The sequence below is a fragment of the Lissotriton helveticus genome, chromosome 12 (genome assembly GCF_964261635.1).
Source record: "Lissotriton helveticus chromosome 12, aLisHel1.1, whole genome shotgun sequence".
Taxonomy (NCBI): domain Eukaryota; kingdom Metazoa; phylum Chordata; class Amphibia; order Caudata; family Salamandridae; genus Lissotriton; species Lissotriton helveticus.
Genome location: NC_136073.1, coordinates 804591112 through 804613595, shown reverse-complemented (window position 1 = coordinate 804613595; position 22484 = coordinate 804591112). Strand labels below are relative to the sequence as shown.

Genomic DNA, 22484 nt, shown 5'->3' with positions numbered 1-22484 from the left:
TGAAGCTAGAGTAAGAGGAGGGCCTTCTTTTACAGTACAGAACAGGAATCGTACTATTAGGAATGTACTGGATTCCAGAGATAGTACAGAGAATCTTTCTGCCCATGAACTGTAGGGTCCAAGAAGTGTATTTGGCCATCAGCTGTTATTGCTTTTGTTATTGGTTCCCATGGTTGGTTTTGTAGTAGGATGTATGACGGTATGACGTGGGCTATTACCACGCGTACCGTTACAACGCGTGTTTTACAACGCAAGTTGTTACCACGACTTGCGCTGTAGGGTGCGGATTTAGGAATAGTTTAATTTACTATTCCAACACCAGTACCCGTGGATAGTAGGGAAGGTGTTGGAATAGTAAATTAACTATTCCTTGTCCTTGAGCGCCCTCAAGCGCAAGTCGTGGTTACGACTTGCGTTGTAAGAGACGCGTCCTAATGGTAGCGCGGGGTAACACCCGCGTCGTAAAGGATGTTCCCCTTTGTAGTATTATCTGCATTAGTCCTCTCTCCGTGATAACACCTAAAATATCTCTGACATTACGACTTCCTACCTCTTCATTCCCCTGTCTGACGTAGGGGGTGGTGGTTACCAGTTACTGGCAGAGAAAGGGAGTGGAGGGGCAGGTATGACAAAATAAAAATAAAAACACTTATCTCCGCGTCGTGTCTCCTCAGTTGTCTCTCCTGTGTCGTTCCTCCTCCTCTCTCCGCCGGAACCAGGAAGCACACAGGCTCCCTCCACTGGGCCAATCACAACCCTGAAATGCAGCTTTGTGATTGGTCTGAGCACTGTGGTGCGGCGCTCAGACGGGCAATGGGAGGGGGGACATGTTCCCCACCAGGCTGTGTAATGTAGCCTGGTGGGGAACATGCAAATTGCGCAGGACTTCATCGCTGACCCGAGAGTGCCGGTCAAGCGGTCCTGCACACTATGGAGTGCAGCAACCACTCCTCCTTCAGGACATCACAGGAGTCCCAGCCCTGCACAACCTGGCCCGAAAAAAAAAGATAGTAACAGAAATAACTTCTGTTATTATCTTTTTTTTTTAAACTGCACCACGAGCAGTGATGCGACGCTCCTCCGCCTTAGTGGAGGAGCCGCCACTGGTGGTTAGCCTGTCTTCAGTATTGCAGAACCGCCATTGGCCCCATTGTTGAGATTTCATGACACCATATGAAGGACGGCTTGAGATGCTGATGGACCATATATATCACAAATGCTGCTTCAGTAGAGAACAACCTATGATGTCATTCACTTGGAAAGTCACTGAAAAAGTCACCAAGAGGGATCCAACAAGACATAAGGCTCTTATACCTGTCTCTTTTAGTACAGCAAAGACACCGCATTATGGGATACTTATGGACATATGGGGTACCAGTCAACATTTGTGACCTGTATTATGAGTTAGGCAGACGTGCTTGGGTTCTTATCCTTTTACGGACTGGATGCTGGCGGACCAGCCATCTTGTTTAGGATTGTTGAAGTGCCACCATTTTGGGTAGTACCGCTATGATAAAGTAACGTGTCAACCTTGGAGATTTGTCATGAGAGTGCAAAGTAGTGTACCATGATGTGCTGGAAATGTACCCTACTTCGGTGTACATTTTCAATACCAACCACAGTGAAAGCAATTTCCCCACATTGGCGGCTGGGCACATGCTGAGCTTTGGCTGAGCGGAGGTTAAAAGAACGTGGGGTTGCTCCTAGGGAAATACCCACATCACATTTGGCAGTGAAAAGTTGTTGCAGGTGCACAGGCTCACCAGCCGCAGTCACAGCCGTGTTGGCAGCTCAGCTGCATTTACAGTGAGGACGTCTCGGCACTCCTTGGCCGCTTTGGATTGGTGTCTGTTAACCTTCAGGGTCCTCGTGGATTCCATGGGCCGGCCATGGCGGTCTCGTTGCTGGCGGATGTCCAGGCAGCATTCCTTGCAGCACAGCAGTGCCATGCTGAGTTGCAGGTTTGGTCCCAGGCCTACAATACTGGGCTGCAGGCGGCCATGTGGGCAGCAGGCAGGGTTATGCAGATCTTGCGGAGGTCATGTTCTTCGCACATCTGATGTTGAGCTCCAGTGTATTATCTTTGTCCCACGAAACTGGCCACTATCCCAATGCCAAGTACATTGAAAGTTGATGTGAATGTTTGAATGGCGGCCTACCAAGTGTGTGTCAACTTTGGAGTCTCTACCCTACCCCGAGAAGTGTTAATGTGTATTTGTGGGCTGGGCCGCTCTTGCAGTAAGAATATGTGTTGTGACTCTCTACTGGCACAGTGCCAGTGCTGTACCCCTCTCCCTGTGCCACTGGAACCAAGCTATGCCTGGCTGATGACCACTTATAAGGGCAAAATTGATCTTGGGTGATTGTTTTCTGGTTCAGGGAAGACCTGACCTGGCAGTTTGGGCTGTATTTGTATTATTGGAGCAGGGTCAGGACTGATTTTGTATATTTTTGGCTCCAAACTGAGGTGGCATGGTGGGCGGACTGGGATGTAGCTGTGGGTAATTACCAATTGCTGAGATTAATTTGAACATACAACCTATCACTTTTTAGTATACTTTCAGTTTGACGCACTAAGTGTGATGGGTATGCCATGACGCAGGTCCTGTGCCCACTGTGCCAATGCAACCAAACTATTCTGACTGATGAACCCACATAAGGGTGAAACTGATCTTTGGTTGCTTGCATTCTGGTTCAGGGAGGACCTGGCCTGGCAATTCTTACAGGACTGTTCCAGCTGGACTCGGGTCAACACTGATTTGCATATGGCTGGGTTCAAACTGAAGTGACACGGTGAGCAAAATTACAATGGACTGGGATGCGGCCCTGAGTAATTAATTACCAGTGGCTGAGATTAATTCAATCAAATCATCCATCACATTTTTGTATAGTTCATTGTGAACACACTATGCAGCATGAACAAGCATTCATCTGTAAGGTTCCAAGCAGTACCCCGGGAGCCTTTTATCTCGTTGCTCAGTGGCGTTTGGATTTCAATAAGAGAGGGATGTGAAAGCACATATGAGAAATATATGAGTGTAGAAAACCTCGTTTTTTAAAGACATGGGTCATCCAAAAAAAACAGAATAAATGCTCCTAGTATTGCAGCTTAAATCAACGAAATCCATTCTAGCTCCGATAAAATTGAACAGCAGGGCCAGGCGCATAATAAGGGAGGTCGTGCGCCGTGATAACGCCCCACCTGTTCGGCCCAGGCCGAACGAGAGGCTCAAGCTTTCAGCCATTTACAGGTTGAAAACAGAAAAGGCCTCTGAGGTTTAATGAATACATCCATTTTCAGCTCTCTGTTGCCCTGCTCTCAGATGCACTGGTAGAGGCAGGCGTTTGATATGGAGACGGTAAAAGCCTGTGGCACATCAAACATGGCCGCCGAAGTTAGATCTCTGCAGGTAGGACTTCAAGCCCTGGTAGCTTTAAAAAGCCGGTTGTAGCTTCTTGCCTCTGATGACTTTCCCTCATCTGCATATATTAGGGAGAACAGCGCGACTGGCTTACTGGAAGGGTCCGCCTGTATCCATTTGTGTAGGGAGGGAGATGGCGGAGGGGGGGTATCCAGTACAGGATAACAGCGGGGGACCGCCTTTATATAGTATAGAATCAAGTAAAGAACTTAAATGTAAAGCAGGGATTCTAACTTCCGTACATAAAAGTGAGTGAAGCTTATCAGCATGCTACCTGCTGAAAAGCACTTCGACACCTCCTCAGGGGTAGTAAGTGCTATATAAATGCAAACCCTTCCCTCTTCTATCCCTCCACTATCCTTTTTCGTTGCAAATAACAAACTCACATGTCCACCGCTCAAATTAATTTCATATCTGCCTATACTAATTCATCACTAATCCTGTTTGGTTGCAGAGTAGCGTGCTACTCGCCGAGAAATCGCTTTGACACCTCGTCAGGGGTAGTAAGTGTTATATAAATGCAATTACAATTACAATGAGGGCTGTAACACAGGCTGTGAAGCATGTACAGCACCAGCCCAACATGATGGAGCCTTCTAAACGCAACTCCAACACGCCCTACTCAATATGAGCCCTAGGCTCTGCCAAGGCACCTCTTCCCCGTGCATGGCCTGTTGTCTAGTTGCTGGGCCATTCAGCTAATGTGGCTCTTCTGTGGTAGAATGGATCAGAGAATCAACATGACACACTCCGCTGTTGGGTTCTAGGCACCTACATCAACCTATCTCACTAAGATATGGTGGCCTTGGTGCTCACAACACTGTTCACTTGCCCAGTTGGTTCTAGGTGCCTACACGGACTACTCCTGGGCACTTCAACGCAACTCACACTGCCTTTTGAGCTGGGACACCTACCCCAGTATAGATAGATCCATGTTCTATTAGGTACTGAATGTGCATTTCAATGAGACCACGCTGGTGTGGGTTTCAAGCACCTGCTTCGACATAACTTATTCTGTTCCTAGGCCAAGGGCAACAAACTGCACAATCTTGAGGCACATTTAGCAACACGGTCTACGTTGAGCTGCAGCGCCAGCGCAACACGGCATACGTCACTATTGTTACTGGGGCGCCAATACGATATAGTGGATGGGGCACCAAGAACATAGAACTCACAACCCATCAAAGCTCACAAATTCACTTAACAGGACAAAATGTATAATCGCCCTACTGGAAGCACATCACCACAAACTTGTCTCTTCCGCCAGAGCGGACTTCCTCATACCTCCCTTCCTTCCATTTCTGGTCTCTGGTCCCTTGCCCCAACTCTCCTGAGTTCGTTCCTTGCCCCCCTCCAACCATGGGTCTTGCCCCCGGTCCCATCAAGGCCTGGCTACGTTCAAGGTCGGCTTTAGAGCTAATGGCGCCAGGTATGACAACCTTTTTTGGCACACACCCTCCCCATGACCTCCTCCTTGGATTCCCTCACTACCACCCTGGAAAAGTGCCTCTCATCTCTCCATAGCCCCTCTCTCAAATACATGTAATTTGTTGAACCTTTTGCGTGCTCGTGACGGAACCGTTACGTCACGAGCCTCGGGTGGGCTGTGCTGGTGACCGAACGGTTCCGTCACGGCCCGCTCGCCACGTCTGCACGGCGCGAGTTCCACACCTGTGCTGAGCGTTCTAAAGAGCGGGCGGGGCCGTGACGGAACCGTTCCGTCACAAGCACAGCTCACCCGAGGGCTGTGACGGAGCGGTTCCATCATGAGTACGGGAGCGCCGCGCGGCCCCGCCTCCCCCATAGCGCTGCGGCAGAATAGCCGCCGCAGCTAAGGGATTAAAAGCGCTGGTAAAGACTGGCCTTACTGATCACCTCATCTATCCACATATAATACAGATCTGTTCTTTGCAGCAGGCACATTAACCCTCTGCGCTACTTTATGACGAGTTGGAGCTGCCACTAGATAAAACTCTGATGTCTCTCTCTAGCAGGAACATCAATCACAAGAGTTATCATGACATTTGTATTGCTGCCTGAAAACTGAACGCACAAGGAACTCTGGAGCAGGGACCTTTAAATGGTATGTTATTGCTACACTAAACGCCCCACCCCCCTGAGGTTAGTGTCCAACTCCAGGTCAGCGCCCAGTGCGGCTGCACCGGTCGCACCGCCCTAGGAGCTAGCCCCGTCTAGGCTGCCTTGAGGCCAGCGCTCTACTGAACAATGGGCTTTCTGCCCCTGGACCAGACGTGTCCGCCTGCCTGCCTTTGTGTTCCCTGCCTCCGCCCCTCCCTGCTGACATCTCCGAATCTAACCTCTCTAGTCTGATAAATAATTGTGCCAGGCAGCAGAGGGGGTGGACTCGGGTACCACAGCTAGACCCACCTCCCAGGCTGCCGCCCCCCCTCGCCCGCCTGCATTAGTTTGACTTGGATTATAAACAGGGAGGGGGCAGGGATCTTGCCTCCCAGGATGGGGCTTTGAGGGACACGGAGGCGATGATGGATGGAGAACGGGAGTGAGGTGTGATGGGGTGCAGAAAGGGCTGAGTGGGGGTGGTGAGAACTGATGGAAGGGGCGGAAGTGTAGATGGGCTAATTCATCAGGGCAATTTCCGGGAAATAGCCCAAAAGCTCCTACAATATACGGTATGGTTTTAAATACCCCATGCGTGTATGCGGGTAATACCTGCCGAACTTGCAGTGCTGATACTTTGTATTAAAGGGGCGGGGCCTGGATGGGGCGGAGGAAGCACTGGATGATGGACAGCAGCAGAGAACGGAGATGAAGAAATCCAAAGTGAGGGGGGGGGCGGACAAGGGTGACTGGCGGGGGGGCATGGGTGCAGGTAGAGACAGAGGTAGGTACGAGCAGGAGCGGTCGGTGGGATGCTGCCTCGGAGTGGTCCAGGGTGTGGGGACGCGCCATTGGGTGCCCGCGCTGGTTGAAAGATACGGGGACGGAGACTTCGAGTACTGAGAGGTGAGATCGGAGGACCAGGGCTGGGAGGGGCGGCGATGGGCGGGCCGGGGGAGCGGCCCAGGGCGGCCATTGGCTCCGCGCTCCGGAGGCGGGGCCGGGGGAGGGGAGGGGGCTGAATTACGAGCCTTGGCATGCAGCAGTTTGTTTTTCTCCCCCTTTGAGCCAACACTATTCCGTCCAGTCTATGCTGCCCCCCTATCGGATTATTGAGCAGAGGCAGGGGCCCCCGCGATCCGACACCCCCTGCTGGCGCGGCTCCTACCCCAGGGATTGGGAGCGGGATTCGGGGTACCAGGTAAGGGGCTCTCCTTCTTCTGTTCTCCGTGGCTGCGAAGTACCACGGTCTGCTGTTCCCTTTAATCCCCGGGCGGGACCTGGTCTGTGGCCACGAACTGCAAGGCGCCCCGTTAACTTTTTTTGACGTCCCCCTGGGGCGGGGGCCTCTAAGGTGGTTAATGGCCCGGTATGTGTGTTGCTGAGGCTTTGTTTTGCACGCACAGGGTTCGCACCCGGAGTTTTGTGGTGACATTGGCTGACCAGGGACGAGTAACTGGTTCGGTCAGTTGTCCGGTCAGCAGGGGTGGGTGTGTCTGTAATTTGACCTGGGGTGCAGCAGGTTCGGGGTGCGCCCCGTCCTCGTCGTACCGTGCCGCGGAGAGGTCGGGGTGCTGTTTGTATTGTGTGATTTAACTTTAGGCTTCACTCCTTTTGCAGAAAAGCTTCTGGCAACTTATCTGTCTGGGGTCGAGTGTGTGGGTTACGTGCCTGGCGCATAAGCGCCTCACAGGGCCAGCGGATCACTGCACTGCGCGCATTACTGATCGTGTGATAATATAGCGCTACGATGCTGTCTTTTAGACTTCGCAGCGCTGAGGGTGCCTGAGCTCTGCACAGGCGCGGGGATCCCGAGGGCTCCATGCAGGGTCGGACGTGGCTTGGGGTGGGGGCCCGGACACCCAGGGGCTGCAGGGCAGCGGTCCGCAGGGCTCCAGGCCCCCGTGGTGCCCCCCCTCAAGGCTCGGCGGGGCAGGGCACCCCGGGCTCCAGTCTTGCGGGGCTCTCTGTGGAACTGCGTAGTTGCTGCGCCAGACTCCGCAGCCAGGGTCTGCACAGCATTGGTCTGGGCTGTCTGTGCACCGCTGGGCGCAGCTGGCTGGCTGCATGCTGCCCCGGGCTGCCAGTAGCCCTCTGGGTTCGCAGAGGCGGCAAGGTTGGACTCCCGGGCCTCCTGCAGGGGGCGCACATGGAGCCAGGGGGTACCCTGCAGGGGTCTGTGCCCAGAGCCAGGGGTTCGCGGCTGGAGAGTTTCTGACTCAAAGACTCCTGCAGGGGGCTCAGGTCCTGCGCAGGACTCTGCTGACTCTACAAGGGGCTCTGGGGCCTCCCCGGACTGTCCTCCCCCCGACCTGTCCGGACCCTGGATGCTTCCCAGACTCCCGACTTCAGAGAGGGGGGGCGGCCTCCAGAGGGTTCCATATCCAAGACAAAAATAGACCGAGGCGAGTTGTGCTGTCGAGTCTGTGCAGACACTGCAGGGCTGAGAGATTTCATTGCCCCGGTGGGGAAAGATTGTGCAGGAGAAAGTGTCAAGCCCTCCATTGTGCGCCTCGGTGGATCGAATAGAGGTGTCTGGGCCAGAGCTTTGAAATTGTCAGACCCCCCCCCGCCCCCCCCCCTTACTGTGCATCAGTAGGGCACACAGAGGTGTCTGGACCAGGGCTTTGGAATTTTCAGACCCCCCCTACTGTGCATCAATGGGGCATACATTTTTTGTGTCCTCCATTTATTGACGCTTTTGTAACCTGCACACACGTCACTTTTCCTCCTGTAATGCACCGTTTGCTACCTCTTGTATTTTGTTGGCTCACGATTGTCACTTTTGCCTCATGTAATGTAACGTTTGCTTTTGTAATTTGTTCACTTGTAATGTTCTCTTGTATCAGTTCTGTTCCTATTGTGAAGCGCTCTGACGCCTTCGGGTAAAGTCCGCGCTATATAAAAATGCATAAATAAATAAGTAAATAAGAATCTGAGCCAGCGCTTTGTAATACGCAGACCTCACTTACTGTGCATCTTTGGGGCACTTAGAAAACAGGTCTTTGGAATTGTCCGACCCCCACTCACTGTGCATCTTTGGGGCACACAGAGGTGTCTGCGCCAGGGCTTTGGAATAGTCAGACCCCGGCCCATTACTGTGCATCGGTGGACCGTACAGAGCTGGTCGAGGGAGGCATTTGAAGGTGTCAGCCCTCCCCTTCTGTGCATCGGTGGCACACGTAGAATTGTCCGCTGTCGGTCTTTGGAAGCGACAGACTCCCACATACCGTTCACCAGCCAGCCGAGCACACTAAGATGTCTGAATCAGAGCTTCCAAAGGCACGGGCTCTTTCAGACACACTCACTGGGGGTCTCTATGACCCCCAAGGGGCCGGCCGTGCTCACTGGCTCCAGAGTCCAAGAGAGGCTTCTTAGTCCAAATAAAGGCCTAAGAAGCCCTCACGCGGACTTCCACAGCTACCCCCGCCCTCAAGGGGCATAGCTTCAAAGGTAGGGGGGGGCAGACCCCCCTAATAAATGTATTCTGTTGTAAATAGTTGGATCCAGGTTCTATCAGTCGGTATGGTGACATGTCTGTCGGATTTCACTGTTTTTGCATGCACACCTGTAAGCCCCTCCCATGTCCTGCTTATCATATAATGTATGTTATCAAGATATGTCAGCGCAATTGATGGGAAATCTGAAGCCCCCCCCCCCACATCTTGCTGACCAAGCTCCGCCCCCACCACCCTCACGCAGCCACACCTTCTTGCACACATCCTGCAGCTTGCCTTCATCCCAAGCTTATCTTTGCTCCCCCCTTCCAGCCAGATCGTGACCCCCGGCTCCTTATACACAGACTTCTGCTTTTCAACTCAAATTTCAGCAGGCACTCCTTTCATCAGCAGACTGTCGTAACTCCTGCGTGCAGACGGTGCCGCTCGCTTCCTGCTGAGGGCTCCCGCCACTTCCTCTCACCACTGTTTGCATGTATACCTACTCTGTTCCTCTCGCCCCGCCCCCTTCCTTTGATATCGAATGTAGTGCCTCGTGACAGCTTATGTCCTTGTCCAGCCACCCCCCCCCATACCTGCAGTGGTTCCTTCCACCTGCAGACTGAACACACTCACTCAGCTCTCCTCTGACTGCTACTTGCATTCACTCCAACGCCTCCCTCTCAGGCCACGCCCCCTTCCTTTATTATAGCCAGTAACTCCTCACCATTCACACCCAGACCGGCCCCCTCTGGCACGTTATGCCCCATTCCACAGTCACTGCTCACTCCCTGACTGCCCACTCCTATAACACACAGAGGACCCCTCACACTCCGCTGTCCCCTGTCCATCCTTCCGCCTACAGCCGGCCGCCTCTTGAGGCCTCCTCACAACCCTTATCCCTCACACCATCACCACTCAGAGTATTACACCTCAAGCCCTTCAGAGGCTGTATACACTCTGACTTTCCATCAATTGTCCCCGGCCTTGGCCTTCATAGTAGAAAGCAGTTCATCCCCTCAATCTAAGTCGAAGGAGATATTGCAAACATGGCGTCTCCACGCCACTCCGGAGAAACCTCTAGTGGAGACACCAAGTAAGGAAATAACTGCTCAGCAATCCTCGACCTGCTAAGGCCAGTAAAATATGATAAAAGGGATGCTAAGACAATTTAAAAATTAGGTACAACAGCTGCAGCAGCTCAGGTCAGGCCCCAGTGCACACACATACCCCACCGCAGGGATTCCACATTGGTGGGTATCTGAGACTTCACAACTGCTCCCAACATACAATCCAATCAATAACTGGGCAATGCTTTCACCAAATTCTTCACATGGCACATACCACAATTGGAGAAGAGATCCGGCCATACACACACCAAACACATACTCTATACTATTGGTGCCTAACCTGATGGTACTCTCCCAAAGAAAACAGACTCCGGGCTCCTCGATGCCTGGGCGCAAAGGCACCTGGACTCGACAGGGCTACAAGACCAAACTAATAGAAACACAGCTCTAGGCCAATGAATGTTAACATAGCATGAACTATTGAATTGCTATAGTGAACCTCCAAGCAAATCTCCTCTCCTTGGAGAAATGTAGGGAGCAGTGGGACTCTTCCTTGTCCTCTCAGCGGCTTATTACACAGCGGAACTCGCAGACTGAGTAGGAATTAGGCTGGACTGTCCCTCTTTACCTCTCAGCAGCCCATGTCACGATGGACCTCGTGGACAGCTTAAGCATTAGAAAAAACTGTCCAGATTCAGCTTGAAATGGATCCGCACCTCTCTATTGAAATCCAGTTGGTCCCAATCAGATCGGTGGATTCTTCAATGCCTGCCATGGAGCAGTGAAATGGTCCGGAAGTGGCGTTATTTCTGGGAAGGGCCCCCGGGGGCTCGGAGGTCCCGGTAACAGAAGTGACATCACTTCTGGGGCAGTACAACTGTCACTTTTTGCTTGAGACCCAAGGTATCCCACTGTACTACTCCAAGGACAGCAGCTGAGCGGTCCTCTCTCTCATTCATGCTGTGTAATGCATGAGTGCAGCCTCTGCAGATTGTACCACAATAGCACCAACAGCACTTTCAAGCACCACCCCATGGCATTCAAAACCACTTCCAGTCGAAAAGTGAGTTAAAAAGCCATTTAAGCATCACCACAAGCTGGAGCGCCTACTCTACTGGAGAGCTTCCTCTGCAGGAATGGAGCCAAGGCGGACATGTTACTTTTGAAAGGAGTTGAGCTTTGAATGGCCTTTGAACTGTAGAAGGCTTCCTTCCAGAAGGCAAGGCGCGTTGAAGCTTCTTTTCCATCATTTTCACCACAGGTCAAATCTGCAGTCGGATATGTCAGCCTGTACCAACTCTTACTGTAATCGCTCATCCTTCTCCTTGAAACCAAGCACTGAGCAGAGCAGAGATCTGGTGAATGCTTAGCTGGGGTACTGAAATATTGCTTCCAGAGAAACTCAGTGGCCAGGTGAGAAGGTGACCGGATAAGAGGGACAAAATGTGCCTGAATGTATTAAAATGTGAATTACCAGAAGCTAGGATTGAAAGTGACCACTAGATTCAGGGGTCAAGATAAAAGGCCTCTGCGCTGTACACAAAACTACCTCGAACAAGGACTGAGGCCTTGCAGAAATGGGAGGCCAACTGGGATCAGGAAGACGGTGCTCCACAACCATCCACACGATGCGCTGTAGGTGGAAAAAGAACTGGGGGGTGGTCAGTGGCCATCAAGGGCGCCCCATCTCTGGATTACCCTGATTCCAATCCCATGGGCAGGACCTACTTATTAGAAGCTTTTTGTGAAATACAAGGAAATGGACTCGTCCACTTTGGCTTTCGACTGAACATCATGAAGTCTTATGAGGCCAGGGCGAGATGGGAGAACTCTGGCTAGGGGTTGTCGCCTCAAATGGAATGGACTTGGGATGTCCCCAGAGCCTCTATCTGATTAACCCATCTCAAATAGTCAACAGGTGAAAAGCAGCACTCTAGAAATCGTCCTACCCCCATCTCGATTCTCCATACACAGATTGAGATATTGTGGCCCTTTGTACAGTGACTTCCAACCTCTTTCCCACTCAGATTGTGAGCTTTCCTTTCTTCCATGCAGAGACATTGAGGTGTTGGCACAAACACTGCCCCTGCATTTCCTTCATGGAGACTGCCACCTCAGGCTTTCCCATCTCTCTCCTGTCACTCAGCCTAACCTTTGTGATTACTTCCAAACAGACTGTCACCGTCCCGTCTTTCCACCCTTTGGCCCAACCGTGTACCGTCGCCTGGTAGCTCAATCCGTCCACAGACTGCCCCGTCTGCTCATCTCACCCAGACTACCACCACTTACTACACCAGTGCAGACCAGCAGCTCTTCTCATGTCACAGGCTGACTGCAGACCCCATCCGTACACCGTCACCTCTCCACTGTCACCATTCGCTCACCACACACCACTCACTGTCACCACCTACCCCGAAGACATTCACCTATGGTCAGGGCCACTGGAATTAAGTGATTGTGCAGCCGGGATGTTTTTAGCATAATTATGGATTTGCCACATAATTCATCTCCTGCATAATCTGCAGATTTAAACAAAAAAATTGTTGATTCTAGCTCAAACGGTTCAAAAGTTACTAAAAATGCAGACGCGTGTTGACGGGCAATGGAAGGCCCTTTGCAAAGCTTGGCTGGTCACCTTTCTATTGCTTATTGCTAAATTGGGGTGCTAAACTGGTACTAAAGCGGTGCAACCAATGTCCAAACAGTGTAAAAGTGACTAAACAATGAAACAATACTATAGCAAAATGTGCTGCATCACACCACATAATTTGCCTTTTCTTGCCACATATTTTACTCAACCCTGCTGCATAGGGGGGCCCTCGCCTGTAGCTTAATTCCAGGGGCCCTGCCTATGGTGCTTCACCGTCTACCATTTACTGTTACTCCTTCCATATAGGCTGCTACCTCTGTTGTCACGCACAGACATCACCATTCACGCTTCCAACCAGAGTGTCACGCATGCGTCACACACGTACCACCGGCTGTTGAGCCTTTCACACACAGCTGTCACCTGTGGTCATCACACCCAGTCTAACCACTTCCAGGAAGTCTCCCATCTTCACTGCTTCTTTTATGGTTATAGCCTTGTTATAATCACTTTTTAAATCGCCCCGATGTGGAGCTTTGATAGGGCGGTGTGAGGAGCACACAGTGTCTGCGGGGCTGAGCTAGGACAGCTGAGAGGCAGCAACAGAGGAAAGGGGTGTCGGTAAAACATACAGAGGGGTTGATTGGTGGAAAGGTGAGGGGAAGGGGGAGACATCCTGGGGGAAAGTAAAGAGGAACTAGAAAGACAGAGAACACGCACCGACTGGCAAAAGAGACATGTTGAAAACTGAAAAGAGGCGGCAGGTAGGAAGCAGGATGACGAGTAGGGAGGGAAGAGGGCTGGAGACGAAATGGAGAGAAACGATGCCGAAGAGGGGAGAAAGGAAACCGAGAGAGAGAAGGGCAGGTGAAGGAAAGAAGAGAGATTTGATAAAACAGGTGTTAGAAGTCAGTCCGGGGCTCGGCTGAGGAGTGAGAAGACGCCTCAGTATTTCGGAAAAGGTGGAAGACTGCAAAAGGGGTGCACCGAGGAAGAGAGGGGAAGGGGCAGTGGCGGGAGGGCTCTGCCTGATCAGCCATTGTTCTCCGAGGAGAGACTAAGTGTTGAGGAGAGAGAGAGCGCCAGAGGAGTGGGAGAGGGAGAGAGAGCCGAAAGAATGAGAAAGATATGGAGAGAGAGAGGGAGAGAGAGCGCAGGAGGAGTGAGAGAGCGCTGCCTCTGCACCCTCGCAGAGATCACCCGCAGAAGCACAAGCACACATTATGCAATGTGCTCCTCGGAGCGCTGACTCCCCGGCCCCCGTACCTGCAGGGCACGGGCTGGCGAGCTTTGGTTTGATGCCCCCCTCCACCCAAAGGTGGGCTCAATACACGCCCCCCGCCCGGCTGGCGTGTTTAGGGTGGCACATCCTGCTGAATCACAATTCAGCGCATGTTGTGGCGACAGCGTCACAAAGAAAGAGACCCTTCAAGGAATCCAAAGGCCGGGAATGACGGGGCGAAGGGGAAAGTGCTTTGGTGCCCCGGGTTCAAACTCCCCACGGAGTGCGTGATTCGCACGGGTGGCGCTAATGATCGGGGGGTGCTCTTGCATTACAGAGCCTTAGGCCCCCACTAGCGGCTACATGGGGGCTCTGCTCCCGGCTCAGTGTCTAGCTCACAGCATTGATTTTGGAGTAAATATGTGTCTCTTAATGTCACGTCACTCTCCGTGTCACGTGCACTGACACTTCCACTCGTGCTCTGGGGTGGGCTGTGAGGATCGAGCAGCACGAAAGGATGGTGTAGGCTGGTGATTGAGACTGTCTAACACTCCCCGCATTAGTAGGGGTTGGTGTTAGGGTTCGAGGGTAATGACGTTGGGGTTCTTAGCTTAGGCAACATTTGTGGGGGACGATTTATGGGTTCAGGGAGCATCGATGGGATTTCTGCTATTTGTATAAAGGTGTTGCCATTAAAGTGTATTCTTCAGTCTGGGGTGATTGTATTGTATTGTATTGTAATTCCATTTATATAGCACTTGTTACCTCTGATTGGGTGTTGATGCACTTTTTTGGCGAGTAGCACGCTACTCTAGAACCCATAAAGGATTAGTGGTGAATTAGTCTAGTGAAATATGAAAGTAATTTGAGTGGTGGATATCAGTCAGTCAGTCAGTGCCCAGCGGTTCGAAGACACTGATGTGCGTTGCGATGAAGCAAGTTAATAAGGGGTTTTTACAGTAAGCATTCATGGCTTGTGCTTTAGGGCCACTGGAATTATGTGGCAGGGGAGCATCAAAGTAAGCAGCAGGGTAGACTAAATTATGCAGCTATAAAAGGCAAATTATGCGACATAATGCGTTTTTGATAGCATCACTTCATTATTTTATCTTTTTTTGCACATGGTATATCTATCTGGGCAGAGATTTCACTCTATTAGTACCAGTTTAACTAGCACATACATACACGAGCAACTGAAAGATGGCTAGTTAACCTCTTTAAAGGGCCTTCAACTGCACATGAACGTATGTCGCAATATTTTTGGTAACTTTTTTTTATCCATTTGAGCTAGAAACAATTTTTTTTGTTAAAATCTGCAGATTTTGTGGCAAATTTTGTGGCAAATTGGTAAATATGTGGAAATAAATCCCTGACTGCTGAATCACATAATTTCCACAGCCCTGGATAAATGTTGGTCCGCATGATAACCAGCATTGAGCTCAACGCTGGAGAGGGTACCACTTAGCGTTCACCGGAGTTGATATTTGGTTTCATGTGTTGCTACTGCGTTGGCGCCATGAGTTGGAGGGAATCTTTGGTTTTGCTTCAATGTCTGTTGGTGTTGACTTCAGACTTTGGGTCTCCATTCAATGGCTCTGATATTATACTTTGAGCTTCACTTTTGGCCTTTCGCTCCAGGGCGGAAGACACTTTCTCTGAGTGCTTGGTGGGCATTCATAGTTTTTGTTGCTGATATAAAGGGTAGCGGTCTGCATCAAAACACATTGAAGTCAGGAGGTGATCGAAACGTGTTGATGATAGAATTTACATTCAACATTAGAGGGCTCATATCCTGCAGGGTTTCCACACAATTTTGTAAGTGTTAATGTAGGTGCTTACTCACTACTTTGGGGGGCACTGGCGTTCATGGAGGATACCATGCATTCACTGGTATGGCTGTTGACCAGGGGTGTGCTCCATATTGGGGGGCACTGACTTTAGTATTAATGCTTTAAAGGTGTTGTCCTCCACCCTGGTATACTGGGACCGGTATACTGATATGTGATCTGCATGTACAAGCTTTGTTGTTAGGCAGGGCATAGTTTTGAGTGAGTTTATTGGTAGGGTTTGTAGTATTCATAATGTATTCTGTATTTGTGTACAAAAGATGAGAGTCAGGTGAAAAACACAGTCGTATCCAAATGCTTTTGTTGAAGTATGCAGTAAGTCGGTTTTTGCTTGAATTTTCTTTTATTTATTTTCTTAAGTCTCAAAAACAGACAGACACATGCGGCCAACACGTTTCGCCCAACACATGGGCTTCTTCAGGGCAGTGAGATTCTACTAGCAATAGTTGTATATTAGATGAATTCTCTATTTGCACAGAGTTTTAAGTTGTATGTTCCACACTAATTGCGACACCTTGCATACATCTAAACACAATAGATGTCACCCCTGTGTACCTATGGCTTCTCTAAACTTTCTGTTTTTAGATTTGCAAATAGGTTTATCCCCAAGCAGTAGATTTGCACTAAATTTGAGGCTCCCTTAGTGTAGTCAACTACGATCTGGCTTAACACACATTGTGCAATTCAGTCTGGAGGGGTTGGAGGGGGAAGTTAAGTGTTGGATAGGGGCCAAAAGCGATGCTTTCCCATTTTTAGCTGGCTTTGTATATTTTTCATGCCAATTGCAGCCAAAACCAGTGAATGACTTTACATCAATCCCAACATGAATGTAAAACTTTACTCAAAGTGTAGTGTTGTTGCTGTGGTGTTAATCCGTTCAGTAGTTTGAGAGATTAATGTTTCAAAAAAGTGCCATTTAGGCTTCAAAAGGTGAACCATTTTGTATATTTTGTGCGTTGAAAAGCTATTTGTCGATTTGCTTATAACTTTGGCAGTGTTTGACATATGTGCATGAAATTTGGCTGGGGGCACCTTGGTGTTTCTATTGGTATTTTCTAGTGTGTACAGATCCTTAAACGGGTGGCAAACAAGTACTCATTTACTAACACGTTTTGGCACTGTGTGATGAAATTGCACACATTTGGTGAGAAGCTTGAAAGATAATTTTTCTATTGGTATGCAGTGTATTGTGCCAATCCATGGGGATGGGGGCAAAGTTAAAAGGGCGGCTTCAATAAAATGATCATTTGCTTATGACTTTGATGTGTAAGGAATTTTCATCAAATGTGGCAGGCGGGTAACTAGTTACACCCAGTACGTGTATTTCAGGTTTCGCAAAGATCTAATAATGGCGGGCAAAGTTAAAAGGAGTGTGTCAAACTTTTTCTAATTTACTAATCAATTTGGCACCATTTGATCTATCAACATGGAGTCTGGCAGAGACCTAGCACATTTATCTTAAGATTGGTATTTGAAGTTTGTTCAGATCCACCGGGGGATCCAGTTAAACAGGGAGGCGGGCAAAAAAAGTGCCAATTTGCTGATGAAATTGGCACAGTGTTACAAATCTGCACAGAATTTGGCAAGCGCTTGTAAGGATTGCTTTTTTATTGGTATATTAAGTTTATTGCCAATCAGGCGGTTAGAAAGGGACACCCAGTGCAGGTATATCAGTTTTTGTATAGATCCCGTATGTGAGGGCATCAAAACATTGTTTATATACTTCACCATCTGAATTTGGCTATGATTTGGCATGTTTTACCTACTCTTGGTTTCTCAATTTCATGCAGGTCCACTGGGCAGGTTTCAAAATGAGGTGGGGGAGGGGTGAAAGAACTGTTCATTTTCTAATAAATTTAGCACTGTTTGATCAATCTAAATACAATTTGGGAAATGTTTATACGGTTTAGCCTTCTATCGGTTGTATCACATTTTGAGAAGATCTGTCAAAGAGGGGCAAAGATAAATGTGGCAGTGAAGGTTTCATTCCCTTTTATAGCATTAGCGCTGTTTGTTAAATCGCAAATAAATGTAACCGCTAGTATTGAAGCGCAGAGCAAGGCCAGATAAGTCCGGTGACCAACAGTCGCTATGCGCAGCCAAAGCGAGATAGGCACAGGCCTGGTCAAAGGCTGTGCACAATGGGCACATGGTGGGTGAATGCGGTACATACAAAAACATACATGAAATTCACTGACCAGAAAACACAGTTAAAGTTTAGTTATGGTTCATCAAACACAAAACCATCAAAGCCCTGAATGTTGCCCATTATGCTGTGCAACACACAATAACACGTGCCCTGCAATGCTCAGCCGGCCTTGGTCGATGGCAGGTTAAAAAGTCAGCCCACTATGAACCAAAACATGGTGGTTGATGTGCCAAGCACACCATAATTGGTGAATTTCAGGACTTTTATTAGTTTTGTTTGTTGAAACACATATTATTCAGCCTTTATTAAACGCTTAGATACCCCAAGGCATACCAGCTCTAGCGGCCGAACAGGAGGAGGACTGAGAAGATTATAGGGTGGGATGTTAAAATAACCATGTTTTACGAAAGGGGAGATGGCGAGGTTCCGCGTGAAGGTGTGGGGGCAGGGAGTTCCAGAGTCTAGCTACATTGTAAGAGAAGGATCTTCCTCCACTTCTTACCATCTTAATTTTGGGAATGACTGAGAGGTGAAGATTAGCTGAGCGAAGGCATCTCCTGGGACGGTAATGGAGATATTGATTACTGGGCTCTTCCCTGTAGGGTCTTGTGGGCTATACACCGAGGTTTCAATTTTACTCTTTCCAGGATTGACAAGCAGTGTACGGTCTTCAGGGCCAGCTTAGCTGACTGAGTTTTAGGAATCCTGAGCAACCGCCGCACAGCGCAGTTCCGCGGGACTTGGAGTTTCCTTATCGTTGCTTTAGGTGCTCCTAGGTAAAGAGAATTGCCAAAGTCCAAACGAGAGAGGACCAAAGCCTGTACCAGGATTCTCCTAGCCCCGATAGGAAGGAGAGGAAGAACTTTCCGAAGCAGTCTGAGAGTGCCGAAGCAGGCTCCTGCCAGTTTCACTGCTTGGTGGTCACATTTAAAGGATTTGTCCAGCCAGACGCCCGGGCTTTTGATCTTAGTGTTAGGGATTGGGGCAGGGCCAAGTCAAATTGGCCATGTCTGTTTAAGATCCATGCTAGTAACGTTGCCCAAGTGCATTAGTTCAGTTTTTCCTGCATTGAGCCAGAGACAGGAGTGTTCCATCCAGGGAGCCACTTTCTAGAGAGGGGAGGTTCCGAGGACCGTTGAGGGCAATTACCAACTGAATTTCGTCAGCATACGTGACTAATTTAATCCCATGAGGCAAAATATTATCAGCAGTGGTCTCATGTACACATTGAATAATGTGGGGCTCAGAGACGAGCCCTGGGGGACTCCACAGCTGAGCGATAGGCTCCTAGAAGTGGACTCCCCTGGGAAGACCTGGAATGTTCTACCATCTAAGACTGGAGCCAGGTAATAACACCACCTGAAACACCTACCCTCCTGAGTCTGTGTAGGAGAATGTAAAAATTGACAGTGTCAAATGCCGAACTTAGGTCAAGGAGGATAATAGCCACTGCTCCTACCTGATCAACGATTTTATATAGGGGCTGAAACGCGGTATAGCTGCTATGTAACCTAATGGAATAAAAGAAAGTTTAAGCACTTACTCCGTGGTCCGTGCTCCATTTTTCAGCAAAAGAATCCCCAGCGGCGGGTGGAGCTTACCGCATTATTAGATATGCTTAAATGACTGGGAGGTGGGTGTATTAGTCAAGTTTACTAAAGGGCTAATTTAGAGTTAGGTGGAAAGGGTACTTTGTTGTAAGGGTGACGGAGTACCCTCTTCCCTAAACTGAAGTTCCGCCCGCCTCATTTAGAATCGGGTGATCCTTCCTTCTGTTGGCGACAGAGACTACTCGGTCTCCCCCTCCAACAAAGTACCAGCTATCAGAGGTTTTCCCATCTGTCCCCCCAGCCCTTTTTAGAGTGGACAGACAAACCTGACAGTAACGGACAGTGAAAACTGCAAAATGACCACCACACCATGGGACAAATGATTGTATTTTATTTATTTTTTTAATAAAGAAATGTTGAAAGTTTGATGGACGGTTCCATCATGTTGACGGAGCCGACCGTCAAACTTTTAATGCAACGTTACATCGGTTCCTGGAAATGCAAGAGATGTCAGCTTTGGCAGCAAAGGTACACATGCCTTGGTGGGAGTAAAGTACTCCACCATGGCGACGGTACATACTATGCCAGCCAAAGTCTAAATCAGGTCCTAAGTTTTCCACATCTAAGTTGTGGGGTTTTATATATATGTATGTATATGTGTATATATGTATGTATATGTGTATATGTGTGTGTATATATATATATATATATATATATATATAACCATATGGCTCCCTTTTCTCTCCCGATAGGCGCTGCTCTTATGGCCGCGTTACTCCTGTGGTTGAGCCCAACCACTTCAATATCCAAAACAACGATTCCTCTTACCGAGGAAACTTGGAGTCGCAAAAACAGATCGCTGAACACGCCAGGGTATTCTTATTCTTTTATTCTTTTATTCTTAATGCCAGGGGCATTTCAAAGCAAAACAAAGAACCAACGCGTTTCGACAGCCTCCGCTGTCTTGGTCACGGTTAGTTTGTGAGAAGTATGTTCACAACTCATAACACTCAATAAAGTTTTCCACATACAGTTCCTCCCCCACACGGGGTGTATCCCAAACTTGAATGGTCAATATAGGACACTCCCACTTTGTCACGAGGATTCTGGGTGACGTAGTTTAGGAAGTTTATATATCGTCAACATAATAATGGATTGCCTTTCTTCCAACATTTTACAAAGACATTTTGCCCTGCTTTTGGGTCATCAGCGGGACGTTACCCACATTGTTTTTATGTCAATTCATGTTTTCACATCAGTGCACTCCCGCCCTCCAGTGGGCTAAAATAAAGAAGTAAACAAAACATAAATACAATATATATATATATATATATATATATATATATATATATATATATATATATATATATATATATATATATATATATATTCAAAAGTACCTGGTGTAGTTTCTTAGAGAAAATACCAGAGTCGAAGCCCAGTTTCCTTATTCAGTGCTCAGGTTTATTTAGCGAAAATAAACAGCCCCAACGCGTTTCGAGGTAATCCTACCTCTTGATCACGGGATCAAGAGGTAGGATTACCTCGAAACGCGTTGGGGCTGTTTATTTTCGCTAAATAAACCTGAGCACTGAATAAGGAAACTGGGCTTCGACTCTGGTATTTTCTCTAAGAAACTACACCAGGTACTTTTGAATTTCTATGGTTTGGCGACCCGGTCGAACGCCCGCCGTGCAAGCGGCAGAAGCACGCCACTTTTCAAGGAATATATATATATATATATATATATATAATTTTTTTTCCAGGGGTGAGGGGTTTGCAATAAACCATCTGTGAAATGGAAACCTGAGTGCTTGCCGTTTTTGACTCAACCGAGTCGATTGTGTTGGAATATATATATATATATTATATATATTAATGTGACCAAGGCCTCCTGTAGGCCGAAACGTTATGCTGTCTGTTGCAGGATTAAAAATTACTCACAGAGAAATCTGGGTCTCCTGTTTCTTGGCGGTATTGCGGCTGGAGTTGAGTCCGTTTTGCTGTTCGTGGAAACCTGTGTTTATATATATATATATATATATATCTATATATATATATATATATATCTATATATATATATATAAACATTCAATCAAAATGCCCTGAAGCATCGGGATGGCACGCGACAGCGCTCTGCCATGCGGCTATCCAATGCAGCTTGCCTTCCTGCTTCATTTTCAAATCATTGCTGCCAACGCGTTTCAGGGTATTCACCCCTTCTTCCTGGGCTTAAAAAAGACATCTGAAGCTCGCAGTATCTATTTCCGGTTTCTTTTTATTAGTATTGTAGCCCCTAGTGGGCGTGTGCTCAGTGTGATATTTCATTAGCTGCACGATGGGACATGAAGTCCTACTGCGAGTATTACTGCACCTTTAAGTAAGGTCAAATGTTCATTTTAAATTAAAAATCAAATTATTTCCTATATATATATTTTTTTTAAATAATTGGGCGGGACATAATGTTACTGAACAGCAACCGAGAAAGGACAAGAAGGCGATGATTAGGTTGAGAGCCTTTTTCAGGGAGTTAATATTTGAATCCAGGTACCAAATTTAGGGGAGTTAGCTTTATGATTTGTGTTCCTCTTTTGAATACCCTTTGCTTTGGTTCACAGACACTGGCCTATAAAGTTTGTGTAGTGTCGAAGTTCCTTGGCAATAACGTGGGGATCCATGCAGCAGGTTCAATAGCTTTGACTTGGTTGGCGCTTGGGTTTTGAAGGCTTCGAATTTGTGCCATGTTGAGGTTTACGGGCAAGGACATGAGGGATTGCACCCCCTCCCCCCCCCCCCCCCCCCGCGGAGAGCTTGCGTCTTTGAGAGTAGGATTCACAGACCAATGAGGACTATGCAAACAGCAGCTGTTGTTGGCAACTTTTTTTTTCATAGTAATGAAAAATGGTGGAAGCCTGTGCCATTTGTCCAGGTTGGCAGGGCGTGTTATTAACATTAGAAAGGCTGTCACCGGCAGGCTATAGATGTCACAAGAGAGGGAGCGGTGTCCGTCTTTCACTAAACCGTGACGCCGTGGCCTAGCAACCCTTTGTGACAAAGAGTGGCGACGACGCAATGCTGTAGTATTCAGTATCACAGGTACTTTAGGTACCTATGCAAACTC

At 48.5% G+C, this 22484-nt stretch overlaps 1 protein-coding gene across 2 annotated transcripts in view; it reads left to right on the top strand.

Annotated features, from left to right (window-relative positions):
* The first annotated feature begins 6542 nt into the window (after nucleotides 1-6542).
* The window catches only part of SEMA6C (semaphorin 6C), a 313712-nt gene continuing 297770 nt past the window's right edge, over nucleotides 6543-22484 (top strand). Inside the window, exon 1 of one of the 2 annotated variants that reach the window (XM_078670650.1) lies at nucleotides 6543-6702. The gene's annotated coding sequence lies outside the window, so the exon portion shown is untranslated. The remainder of the gene's footprint in view (nucleotides 6703-22484) is intronic. The other variant, XM_078670649.1, reaches the window with a different exon arrangement.